Below are 12,858 nucleotides of genomic sequence, written 5' to 3'. Positions count from 1 at the left end.
CTTTTAAGGAATTACAGATCAGTATTCCCGGATCCCTTTGTTCTACCACACTCCTCAGTGCCCTACTGCTTACTGTGAAAATCCTACTGTGGTTCGTCCTCCCAAAGTGCAACACCTTACATTTGTCTGCATTAAAATCCTTCTGCCATTTTTCAACCCATTTTTCTAGCTGGTCCAGAGCTCATTGCAAATTTTGATATTTTTCCTCACTGTCCACTACACCTAATCTTGGTGGCATCCGCAAATTTCCTGATCCAGTTTACCACATTATCATCCAGATCATTGATATAGATGGACAGGTATCTATGGACACAGCAACGATCTCTGTGACACACCATTTGTCGCAGGCCTCTAGCCAGAGAGGCAACCATCTACAGGTGTCCCCCGCTTTTCGAAAGTTCGCTTTACGAAACCGCACTGTTACGAAAGACCTACATTAGTACCCCGTTTTCGCTTTCAGAAGGTGTTTTCACTGTTACGAAAAAAATCAGTGCACGATAAAAGGCAGCACGAGCCCCGAGCAGCCGCTCTCCCCTGGATTCGGAATGGCATTGCTTTAACACGTGCCTGTGAGCAGCTGTTTTCAAGATGAGTTCTGAGGTATTGGAAAAGCCTGAAAGAGCTCGGAAGGGTGTTACACTTAGCGTAAAACTAGACATAATTAAGCGTTTCAATCGTGGTGAACGAAGTAAGGACAACGTGAGTTTGGCTTGTGGAAGTTGACGAAGATGATATTAAAGAGGTTCTGGCATCCCATGACCAAGAACTGATAGAAGAAGAGGTGATTCAATTGGAAGAGGAAAGGATAACAATCAAAACCGAATGCAGTAGCGAAATGAATGTGAAGCAACTGCGTGAGATTTTCACTGCAATGATAAAGTACGACTTTAATTTTGAAAGGTTACGTAGGTTTAGGGGATATTTGCAGGATGGTTTGAGTGCTTACAAAGAACTGTATGATAGAAAAATGCACGAGGCTCAGCAGTCAAGCAAGCCTTCTACATCAGCCACAGCAGACAACGAACCTCGACCTTCGGCATCGAGGTGGGCAATCATAGGAGAAGATAAGCCGCCTGCTCTAATGGAAACAGACGACGATGAGATGACACCCCAGTGTCCCACCACCCCAACACCCAGGCCCCGGACAGACACCGATTCGCGGAGAATGCAGCAGTAGCCAGGACGCAACCAGCACATCTTTAAGAAAAAAGCCGAAATAAACAAACTAATTAATTAGGTGCTGCCCGACACGTAAATATCGGCCCAGATCAGAGGCGATGCAATCGGCTATCGGCACTGATCTGGGCGGACAATTACGTGTCGGGTGGCGTCTAATTAATTAGCATGTTTATTTCGGCTTTTTTCTTAAAGATGTGCTGTGTGCCTTCCGGCTACCGCTGCATGCTTCGCGGCAATGTATTGGTCGGCAGCCTGGAGGGTGGGGGCCACTGCACCACCCCAGCCGACTCAGTCTAACACACCATCATCAGTGTGCTCTGTGCTGTCTTCCCAATTCCAGTAAGTGATGCTACACTGTACATACATTATTTATATAGACTATGTATTTTTACGTGTTATTTGGTATGATTTGGCAGCTTCATAGCTTAAAGGTTACTGGAGAGAGTGTTTTTGCCTAGAGCATTGCATGACATTTTCTGCCGAGAGCGCTTGCGTGAGATTTTCGCTTCGGAGAACAGTGCCGGCAATGATTGTGGAAAAGTATTTCTACTTTATATAGGCTGTGTATTTATCATATCATTCCTGCTTTTACTATATCTTACTGTTATTATAGGTTGAATGTGTTATTTGGCATGATTTAGTATGTTATTTTTGAGTCTGCGAACGCTCACAAAATTTTCCCATATAAATAAATGGCAATTGCTTCTTCGCTTTACGACGTTTCGGCTTACGGACCGTTTCATAGGAACGCTTTACCTTTGGATGGCGGGGGAAACCTGTACTACCGCTCTCTGGTTTCTCCTGCGAAGCCGATGTTTATTTCAATTTACTACCCTGTCTTGACTATCAGGTTTCTGAATCTTCTTTACTAACCTCCCATTTAGGACCTTGTCAAAGGCTTTGCTAAAGTCCATGTAGTCAACATCCACTAACTTGCCTTCCTGGCAACTTCCTCAAAATACTCTATAACAAATTGATTAGACATGACCTACTTCAAACAAAGCTTGTTTACTATCCCTTATCAGTCTCTGTCTATCCAAATACTTAAACATAAGAATACCTTCCAATAACATACCCACTACTGATGTCAGGCTTGTTGGCCTATAATTTCCCGGTTTATTCTGAGAGCCTTTCTTAAACAATGGAACAGCATTAACTATCTTGTCAGCAAACCCGGGGCTAATGATATGTTAAGTATCTCTGTTAGTGCCTCTGCAATTTCTGCACTTGTCAAAGTAGTAGTTCATTTACTTCTAAACTATATATATAGTTGTATATTTTACAGAACTTGATATTTTTATGTGATAACCTTTTTTATATGATACTCCCTTTTCTGGTATAAATCTATTTCACATTTTCCCAGGTTTACCCAATTCTTGTGGACTTGTATGCTGAAAGAACGTAATTTCCTCTGCAGACGCTGTGGTTGTGGATGCTCTTCGAAGAGCTGGCGCCATCCCTTTAGGTGTCACAATCTGCAGTGAACTATGTATGTGGTATGAATCTAGTATTGCGGGTGGAAGCTCAGATAACTATTAATGTATAGAAAAAACATCTTTGCATTTGGCTATAGCATTTTTGTACAGCACCTAGCTTTGGAAGTTTTCAAACTTTTCTCCGTTGCGTATATGTCCCAGTTTCCAAGACAATTCTCATTAATAAGGCATGCTATCATTGCTGATCATTTTCCCAAATATGTGTTTTCCGATCTTGAATTCACACTCATAAAAAATTATGCTGCACAAATTGTCTAAAGTATTATCCAGCATTAGCTGGAATTGAAAAGTGGGTGTGTTTTCTTCTGAATGAGATATTCCTGCCTCCTAACCACAATCCTTCCCCAAGTGACAGTACTTTATTTCTTTTTGTTTTCTTTATTTTCTATCTTGTCTCAAATTGCATAATTCCGTTTAGTTCTCTGTAATAATAATTTCACTATTTTGGATGTTTTTTTAAACAAAGTTGGGAAAAATGTATTGCTATTTTTTCTGCAGGTGGTGAGTGGTGCATTACTGCTGCGGCGGGGTCATAGGCGGCCTTAAGCATCTGAGGGCCCATTTCAAGAGTTAATGTGGGGCCCTACCCCCATTTCCAAAAAAAAGAAAAAAAGTGAATATTCAAGTTGGTTTGCATTAATAATGGTATAATTTTGGACTTAAACGTTGGTGCATTATATGCACTTCCAGCATAATGGACAGACAACATAATCCAAACAATTCTCTTAATTAAAAACTGAAACAATGACATTTTTTGTTTTGGAGTGAGAAGCCTCGCCCTTTTCAGCATTGAATAGTCTGCATTGAATGGCACTATGTGTTACGTATCAGCTGACATAAGAACAGTTTAAACAATTTCCCTCGAATTAAATTAATAACAAAAGCAATGTCATATTTAATGAAAATTCACACTTTATTTATTCAAAGAACAGTGTCTGAAAGTTAACTACTGGAAGTTTACAACAAATCGCGTCTCGTGCTCTTTCAGCACCACGGGCAGCTCACGTAAGACCTGGAGAGCGAACAGGAGGAGAGAGGGGGGGGGGGACACAAGCGGGAGAGAGAAATTACGATTTGTGGAAACGCTGCCTAATCACCTATACACAAATTGAGTGAAATACGTGGTTTATTTTATTATTTTAATTATAAACTTTATTTCTGCTAAAAATGTGTTAAAAGACTTACCACTAGAACTTCACGACCCTCCTGTGCTTGAGTGCTGAGAATGTTTTGTCCAGCGATCTTGTTATTTCATGCTCAATTGATATCTGAGCAAGAGCTGACAGACGCTCCATGGTTGTCCTCAGATATGTTTTGATGAGTTTTGCCTCGAAAAACTTCTCTCTCCACTCGCTACAGTCACAGGCACTGCCAGAATGAGTTTAGAGCAATGGTGAGGTTAGGATACAGTTCAACCAGATTGTTGCTGTAAATGTAGCTCAGAATCTGCACGCCAGTGGTTTCTTTCTCAGGCACGGCACTGACAGCAGCCAACACCTCACGCAAAAGGTCCTCATCATCCACATCACCAAGTGTCCTCTCCATGTTTACGCAGCTGTCTTTCAGTGTGCGACTTTGAGTGGCGTTTTTCATTTCTTCTCTTCCATAAATGAAGCCAAACAAACTGTATAATGACTCCATCAGCTTGAAGCGCTCACTAATGCCTGTGATGGCAGAGTCCACTATTGGAAGGAAAACTTCTCTCTTGTATCGTTTCTCGGGTGCCACTGTCAGGGAAGGATCTACACTTTGGGACTCGTACTGGAACTGGCGTTTTGGTTTTCTGCTTCGTGCAGTAGGAAAGACCATTGGCATCCCTATCTCTTCAGCTATGTCTCTGGCATCGGTTTGGGTGGATGAAAGGCCGTTCTCTCTGTGTTCCTTGAGAAATTTCAGAACATATTCCACCTCATGCTCTAACACATCGATTCCCACTTGTGGGCTCTGGAGCAGCTCATGTAAAACGTTGTACCAGATGTTAACATTCAGCAGGAATTTCCATGACATGATCTCCTGCTCTAGGCCTTCGGCTGCAGATGTGCTTTCACTGTCACCTTTCTGTGTGGCATGTTCAATCAGTGACAGGAGCACGTTGCCAATATCGGGAAACAGGTAGCGCAGGACTTTTACACTTTCCACGCGACACTCCCATCGCTTGTTGGATATGGCCTTGAGGGTCATCTGTGGCACGTTCTCCTCGAAAAGTTCCCATCTCTGTGTTGATGAGCTGAACAGTGAGTATAGATGTTGCAGCACCCCAAAGAAGCTCACAGGCTCCACTGTTGATTTTACAGCATCAACAATGACTAGGTTTAGGCTGTGGCTGGTGCATGGCATGAACAGTGCTTTTTTGTTAATATCTAGCACCCTCTTCTACACCCCACTATTTTTCCCCTGCATATTTCTCCCGTTATCATATGCCTGCCCCCTGCATTTTGAGATATCTAATCCTAACTTCTCCATATGCGTTAAGAAAACGTCGGTTCGGCCTGCACCTGTTGTGTCGAGCACTGGTAGGAAACCGACAAACTGCTCACTAAGAGTAGCGCTGACATTTACTTGGCCTGTGACAACGCGCAGTGTCACTGAGAGCTGCTCCATGTGTGCAGTGTCAGTGGTGCAGTCTATTATCACCGAGTATAACGTGATTGTTTTACTCTCTCTGTTATCCCTTCCAGTGTCTTGTCTCCAATAAGTGTGATTAACTCATTTTGTATGGTTTTCCCCATGTAGTGGTCAGCAATCTTTTTTTCTGTGCTCGTCTGACATGTTCGCTCATCACTGAGTCGAACTCAACAAGCAGCTCCACCAGACCTAGAAAGTTCCCATTATTTGGTTCATGTAGGGTGGAATTGTGGCCACGGAAAGCAAGGTTTCATTTTGCAAGGTGACAGACTATGGCAATGAACCTCTTCATGACAGCATTCCAGTGTTTTTTTCCAGCATTTGCATTTCTTGGTACATGTTGTCAATGGCATTGTGCGTTCTTAAGCGCGTTTCCAGTTCGTGCCAGCTATCCATGTTGGCACCGTGCACATTTGACTTCTCATGATCCTGGTGTGTGAGAGTGAGTTGCTCTCACACTTTGAAACCTCTGCAAGTGAGACTGTGATTCCGCTTGCCAAATAGGGTACAGCAGAAACAGCAGATTGAATCAGATGATTTTGAGTACACTAACCATGACCTATGAATGGTTTTTCCATTTTTCATCTTCATAAGATATCTGTCCTTGGTCAAACGATGGCGTGATTGGCTCTGTGGAAAGTTAATGTCCTCTAACTGAACTGGACCTCTCCTAACAATGTCGATCCATTGGTCACTGGTAATATGTGTTGGCCAACGTGCCGGATCGGTCTCTGTGAATGTTAGTGGGGCTTTCTCTCTGTCTGGTGTGCTGGCGGTGGCCTCTCCCTCACCTGTCTCAGTTGTAGGACTGTCATCATACTGTGGTGCTTGTTCATCAAACAAAGTTTGGTCATCATCATCACCATCTGTTTGAGTAGAATTGTTCTTCTCATTTTCATTTCTCTGATTATCAACATCTCCTGTGCTGCTTACACTGTCACTTGGCACTGCAGCCCCATGTTGTGATGAAGGTGCAGCAGCAACTGCAGTTGGCGGGCCTTTTACACATGCTGGACCAAAGAAAGATGTAACTTTCGGGAGACTATTTAGACGTTTTGTTTTATTGTCTAATATTTTCCATTTTTTAGCATCACTAGGATAGGAGTGTTTCATTTTCCTCTCATTGAAAAGTGGTCTTCTTTGCTAGGAGCAATGTTTACAAGTGAAGTAAATATTTTAATGTATTTTCTCAGATGTCAGTCAGCGAGCGCCCACTGGTGGTTCGGCTGGCAATAGCAGGAGAATATTGTGGCGTCTGGGAGCTGTGCGTTAAATTTTTGCATGTCAGTCGGGGGCCCCTGGGACGGTGGGGCCCGTTTCAGTTGAAACGGATGAAACATAGCTAAGGCCGCCTATGAGCGGGGTCAGTAATGGGTGTGGGTTCTGATATTGGTGGCAGTATTCAACTGCCTGCCTTCTTTAATGGAATTTATGGACACAAACCTATTGCAGGTCAGGCAATGTTATTGTGATTTGTTGCAATTTACTTATTTAAGTGAAGTTTAGATTTGGAGTGCTGCTGATTTAGTGGCGTATTCTAGTGTTTCTTTATTTTTGAATCAAACAATTAAAGATTTGTTCCATTATATTTCTTACTAACTTCAGGTCAAGGTAAATAATACATCCAGACAACTTTCCATATTTGTGCAGTAATAATTTTATTTTACTATAAAACTAATACTGATTTACTTTGTAATTTTTCCATTTGAAATACAGAAATCCTTCAAATCTAGTTTCTCCACATTGATATTTGAGCTTATATTATCTTATTTTCAACAGCCGATGCTCCATTTTAAAGCTGTGAATTGTTATGTAGACATATATATCAAAGGATGAGGGTAATGTTGTTAAATCAAAACCAGAATTAGAATCAGGTTTACTATCACTTACATGTTGTGAAATTTGTTGTTTTACATCAGCAGTACCATATAGTATATAAAAACCCTGTAAATTACCAGAAGAAATATATATATAAAATAATATTTATGCTAAATAAAGAGTGCAAAAATAGTGAGGTAGTGTTCATGGGTTGGTTCATTGTCCATTCAGAAATCTGATGGCGGAGGGGAAGAAGCTTTTCCTAAAATTTTGAGTGTTCTTGCTCCTTTACCTCACCTCTGATAGTAGCAATGAGAAGAGGGCATGTCCTGGGTGATGGGGGATTTCAATGATGGATGCTGCCTTTCTGAGGCATCACCTTTTGAAGAATTCTTCGATGCTGGGGAGACTATTGTCCATGATGAAACTGGCTGAGTTTGCGAAGTTCTGTAGCTTTTTCCCATCCTGTGCAGTGGCCCCTCCATAGCAGACGGTGATGCGTTCCATGGTGCGTGCAGAAATTCGCTGGGGGTTTGGTGATATATCAAATCTCCTCAAACTCCTAATATACCTTCCTTTTAATCTTCTTTGTAAACTGTACTGTATTACTCTGGAAATTCTCAAGGGCATTCAATTACTCAATAAATTTCCACACTGGGCACTTAGCATTGAATAAATAGATAACATTTTTCACAGTTGCACACAGCACTTAAAATAACATTAAAAAAATAAAAAGGGCCCCGAAGCTTGTATCATTCTGCAGTTGCAGGTTCAGGCCAACAGGTGATGCTGCATAACGTCATTTTGCATTTGTGCATCGTGTGCTTCATTTAACCACCTCAGTAGAGATGTTCACTATCACCACCTTGTGGTCAACCGGAGATGTGCAATAAAGGCACAGCTTTCCGACAGTGTCCAGATGATCAAAATGAGTAAATGTTATAAAGGAGGATGAAAGTTCTGTCCTGATGAAATGCTATTGACATGAATCTTTAACTCTGTCAATTATTTCCCACATTTTCTGTTTTTCCTGAAAATATTTCCTTCATTGCAGGTTCAAGAAACAACTAAATTTGCAGGTGCTGTTTTGTTGGGGAGGCAGGGGTAGTACTGTTTCATTGATGATCCCTTAGGAGTAGTGGTCAAAGTCCCAGGAAACTATGGCATACAGTATTAAAAAAGTGGCATAAGCCCTTCACAGAATTATTTTTGGAAGTTCTAATTGTGATAGTGTCACAGATCCACAGAGTACAGAAACAGGCTTTTTGAACCATCACATCGGTATCAACGAGTCTCATTTTGCAACAGTTAGTCCACAGCATTCAACCCTATGGCATTTCGAGTGTTCATCTAAATACTTACTGCATGTTGTGAGAGAACTTGCCTCTACCTCAATCCTTCCTCAATTAACATCAACATTTCCTACACCTTAATTTAAACCTATGCACTTTTGTTATAGACGCTACTATTAAGGAGAAGATTACTCATTAATTATCTGAGCTCTGATCCTCACAATTTTGTATACATCAGACAGTTTCCACCTCAGCCTTCCCTGCCCCAAGGAAAACAAATACAGCAGATTTGGTCCCTTAGTATTGCTGAAATGCTCAATCTCTTGACATACTGTGTTATAACTTTTCAGCAAATTAGAATCAATAATCACTATTTGCAGCCCATACAAATACTACAGTGATGTGAGCATGGGTATATTTAAAGAGGAGACTGATAGGATTTTGATTAGGAAGGCTGTTAAAGATTATAGGGAGGAGACGGGAGAATAGTTTTGAGAGCAGTAATACATCAACCATGATGGAATGGTGGAGAGGACTCAGTGGGCTTACTGGCCTAATTCTGCTCCTATGTCTGATAGATATATTTATGGTCTTGCATACCTTTTATCAATCTTCATGTAAATAAGACAGGATTAGAAGAATGCATTCATTTTATCAGACGGGAGCACAGTGAGTATAATTATTCACATCAGATTTTACACCTTCTTTACGTAACAAGTGCTCATACTGCATGTGATAACTTGGAGGTCACACTTATTGGAGTGATGTTCAGGCCTCCTAGCAAAATCTTTGGAGCAGGACAAATTATAAGAATAGATATAATGGATGATTGTCATAAAGAACACAAGGGAATTTTAGTCTGAAATCATTGACTGGAAAATTCAGATTGACAAAAGCAGACTAAATTAAATATTATTAGAATGGTCGGGGATTTTCTTTAGGGCAGCATCTTTAGCAGCCAATCAGGGAGCAGGCTACACCAGGCTAAGTATCGGACAAGAAGGTAAGATTAATTAATGATCTTATCATGGAGGCATCCCTTGGTGGAGCAAATGCAATATGATTGAATTCATGTTGTGTTTTTGCAGGTTTGGTACCCAATGATGGTCATTTTTCAGATGTAACGGGTTTGAGAATGAATTTCCTGTGTAGTGGTCCCATGTGTCGTTATGCGGAGGATCTCATTCCAATACTCAAAGTCATGGCTGGCCCAAAGATTTCCAAGTAAGAAAAACACTCAAAACTATTATGCACATTTATGGAACAGAACACAGGACATAGAACACGACAGCACAATACAGGCCCTTTGGCCCCTAACGTTGTGCCAACTTTTGAACCTGCTCTGAGGTCAATCTAACTCTTTCCTTTGAGATAGTTCTCCATTTTTCTATTAATCATGTGTCTATCTAAGAATTTCTTAAATGACCCTAAGATGTCTGCCAATACCACTAGCCCTGGCTGGGTATTTCACATACTGTGTAAAAAAAACCTACCTCTGACATCCCCCCATACTTTCCTCCTGTCACCTGAAAATTATGCCCCGGTATTAACCGTTCCCAAAAAAGACTCCAAATATCAATTTAATCTATGCCTGTTATCAACTTCTACACCACTATGAAGACACCACTTACCTTTCTTTCTTCCAAAGAGAAACACCCTAGCTCACTCAACCTATTCTCATGAAACATGCTCTCTAATCCAGGCAGTGTCCGGGTACATCTTCTTTGCACCCTTCTAAAGCTCTACAACATCACCTATAATGAGGCAACCAGAACTGAACACAATAATCCAAGTGTAGTTTAAGCAAAGTTTTATGGAGACGTGACATTATCTCATGGCTCTTGAATCAATCCCCCATCTAATCAAGTCAATGCCTTCTTAATCAACTAGCCATTAACACTGTATTCTTCTTTTAAGTTTGACCTTCACACCTCTCTGGGTTGAACTCCATTTGCCACTTCTTAGCCCTGTTCTGCATCCTGTTAATGTCCGGTTGTAACCTGTGACAACGTTCTACTCTATCCACAGCTCCACCAACCTTCATGTCATTTCCAATCTTACTAACCCTATGCTTTCCCAAATGCTTGTAAATCCTGTCTCTAAGAATCTGGGGACTTACCTATCATAATGTTTTTCACAAGTTCCACCACATCTGTTTCGTTATGTCGATATGCTGTAGCACATCAGCCTGTTTTACACTACCCTCATGTATCAAGGTCCCTCTCACTGGTAAATACTTCCCATGCCTCCTCCAACTATAGGCAGATATTTCTTCTCCTGTCCTTAATTGGTCCTACCCTCACTCTAGTCATACCGTTGTTTTTCACATACATATAGAATGCCTTGGGATTTTCTAATTCTACTCACCAATTCCTTCTCATGCCGCCTTCCAGCTCTCCTATGTCCATTCTTTAGCTGTTCATTATAGTAAAAAACACACACAGGGAAGGAGGAGAGGAGTAGAAAAGTGAAAATCTCAAGGGAAATTGCCAAGTGTAAACTCTCTAATCATGAAACTTTCCAGGAAAACTTCTGGCAAAATATTTTTCTTTTACCCTCCACAAATGTTCCACAGTGGTCTGTGTTGGGACCACTTCTTTTGAAGTTCTATATCTAAGATTTGAATGATGGAACTGGTGGCTTCATGACCACATTTGTGGACATATGAAGATAGGTGGAGGGGCAGAATGTGTTGAGGAAGCAGAGATGTTATAGAAGGACTTAGGCAGATGAGGAGAATGGCAAAAGTGCCAGATGGAGCACAGTGTTAGGAAGTGCATGGTCATGTACCTCCTAAGAAATAAAAGCATGGACTATTTTCTAAGAAGAGAGAAAATTCAAAAATCTGAGCTGCAAAGGGATTTGTGCAGGATTCCCTAAAGGTTAATTTGCAAGTTGAGTTGGTGGTGAGAAAGACAAATGTGATGTTAGCATTCATTTCAAGAGGACTAGAATATAAAAGTAAGAATGTAATGCCAAGGCTCTGTGAGGCACTGGTGAGGCCTAACTTGGAGAACTGTGAGCAGTTTGGGGCCAAATGAAAGATATACTGATATTGGAGACAGTTCAAAGGATGTTCATGAAAGTGATTCCAGGATTGAAAGGCTTATCATGTGAGAAGTGTTTGAAGGCTCTGGGCCTACACTCGCTGGAATTCAGAAGAATGAGGGGGGATCTCACTGAAGCCTCTCAAATGTTGAAAGGCCTCTACAGAGCGGAAGTGGAGAGAATGTTTCCTGAGGTGGTGGAGTATAGGACCAGAGGACACAACCTCGGAATAGCAGGACCTCCATTTAGAACAGAGATGAGGAGGAATTCCTTCAGCCAGAGAGTGGTGAATCTGTGGAATTCATTGCCACAGGCGGCTGTGGAGGCCAAATCATTGGGCATATCTAAAGCAGAGGTTGATTTAGTCAGTACATGAAAGTTTACAAGGAGTAGGCAAGAGATTGGGGCTGAGAAAGAAATGGAGCAGCTCAGATGAAATGGTGGATTCAGGTGCAATGGGCCAAATGGCTTAATTCTGCTCCAATATCTTATGGTCTTGCAGTCTTTTCTGAGGAAACTGTTGCTGATAAGGCAAGCAATGAAAAAGATGCCTGCTAAGTTATTAAGAATTGGCATTAGGAAAGTGGAGGGAGAAAATCTACAGAGTAAAAAAGAACTGTAAGAAACTATATTTTTCCCTTTCCTAATGGACTTTAAAGTTGACAATGAGTCTTTTGGAACTTTAGCGGTCCTTTGGTGGATGGTGTTTTCATATTGACATTGGATAGGATATTCATCTAGCAACAATGAAAGAACAGCAATGTATTCAAAAGTCAAGATGCTGTGTGACTTCAGAGTAGCAGTGTATCTATTGCATTTCTTGTATTTTTTTTGCTGGAGTGGTTAGGCATCCCAAAAAAATATTCATTTTTTACAACCACAAGCTCCAGATAGTGGGATGGCTGATTAAAGCTTAAATCAAGGGAAATGATATGATGTTTTGTTTTTTGTTTGTGTTCTCTGGCTTATCTGGGTGATTGCCAAACATTCCATCACACATGCTACAAAGTACTAGGTAGTGGAAAAGTTTAAAGGTTTCACAAGTAAACCACTTGTCAGTCACAAACAAGGGAAAATCTGCAGATGCTGGAAATCTGAGCAACACACACAAACCGCTGGAGGAACTCAGCAGGCCAGGCAGCATCTATGGAAAAGAGTACAGTTGACATTTCGGGCCAAGACTCTTTGGTGGGACTGGAGAATAAAGATGAGGAGTAGATTTAAAAGTGGGGAGGGGAGAGAGAAACACAAGGTGACAGGTGAAACCAGGAGGAGGAGGGATGAAGTAAATATCTGGGAAATTGATTGATGAAAGAAATACAGGGCTGGAGAAGGGGAGTCTGATAGGTGAGGATAGAAAACCATCGAAGAAAGAGAGGGGGAGGAGAGGGAGGCAATGG

This window comes from Mobula birostris, chromosome 10 (genome assembly GCF_030028105.1).
Source record: "Mobula birostris isolate sMobBir1 chromosome 10, sMobBir1.hap1, whole genome shotgun sequence".
NCBI lineage: Eukaryota > Metazoa > Chordata > Chondrichthyes > Myliobatiformes > Myliobatidae > Mobula > Mobula birostris.
This window is presented reverse-complemented; position numbering follows the sequence as displayed.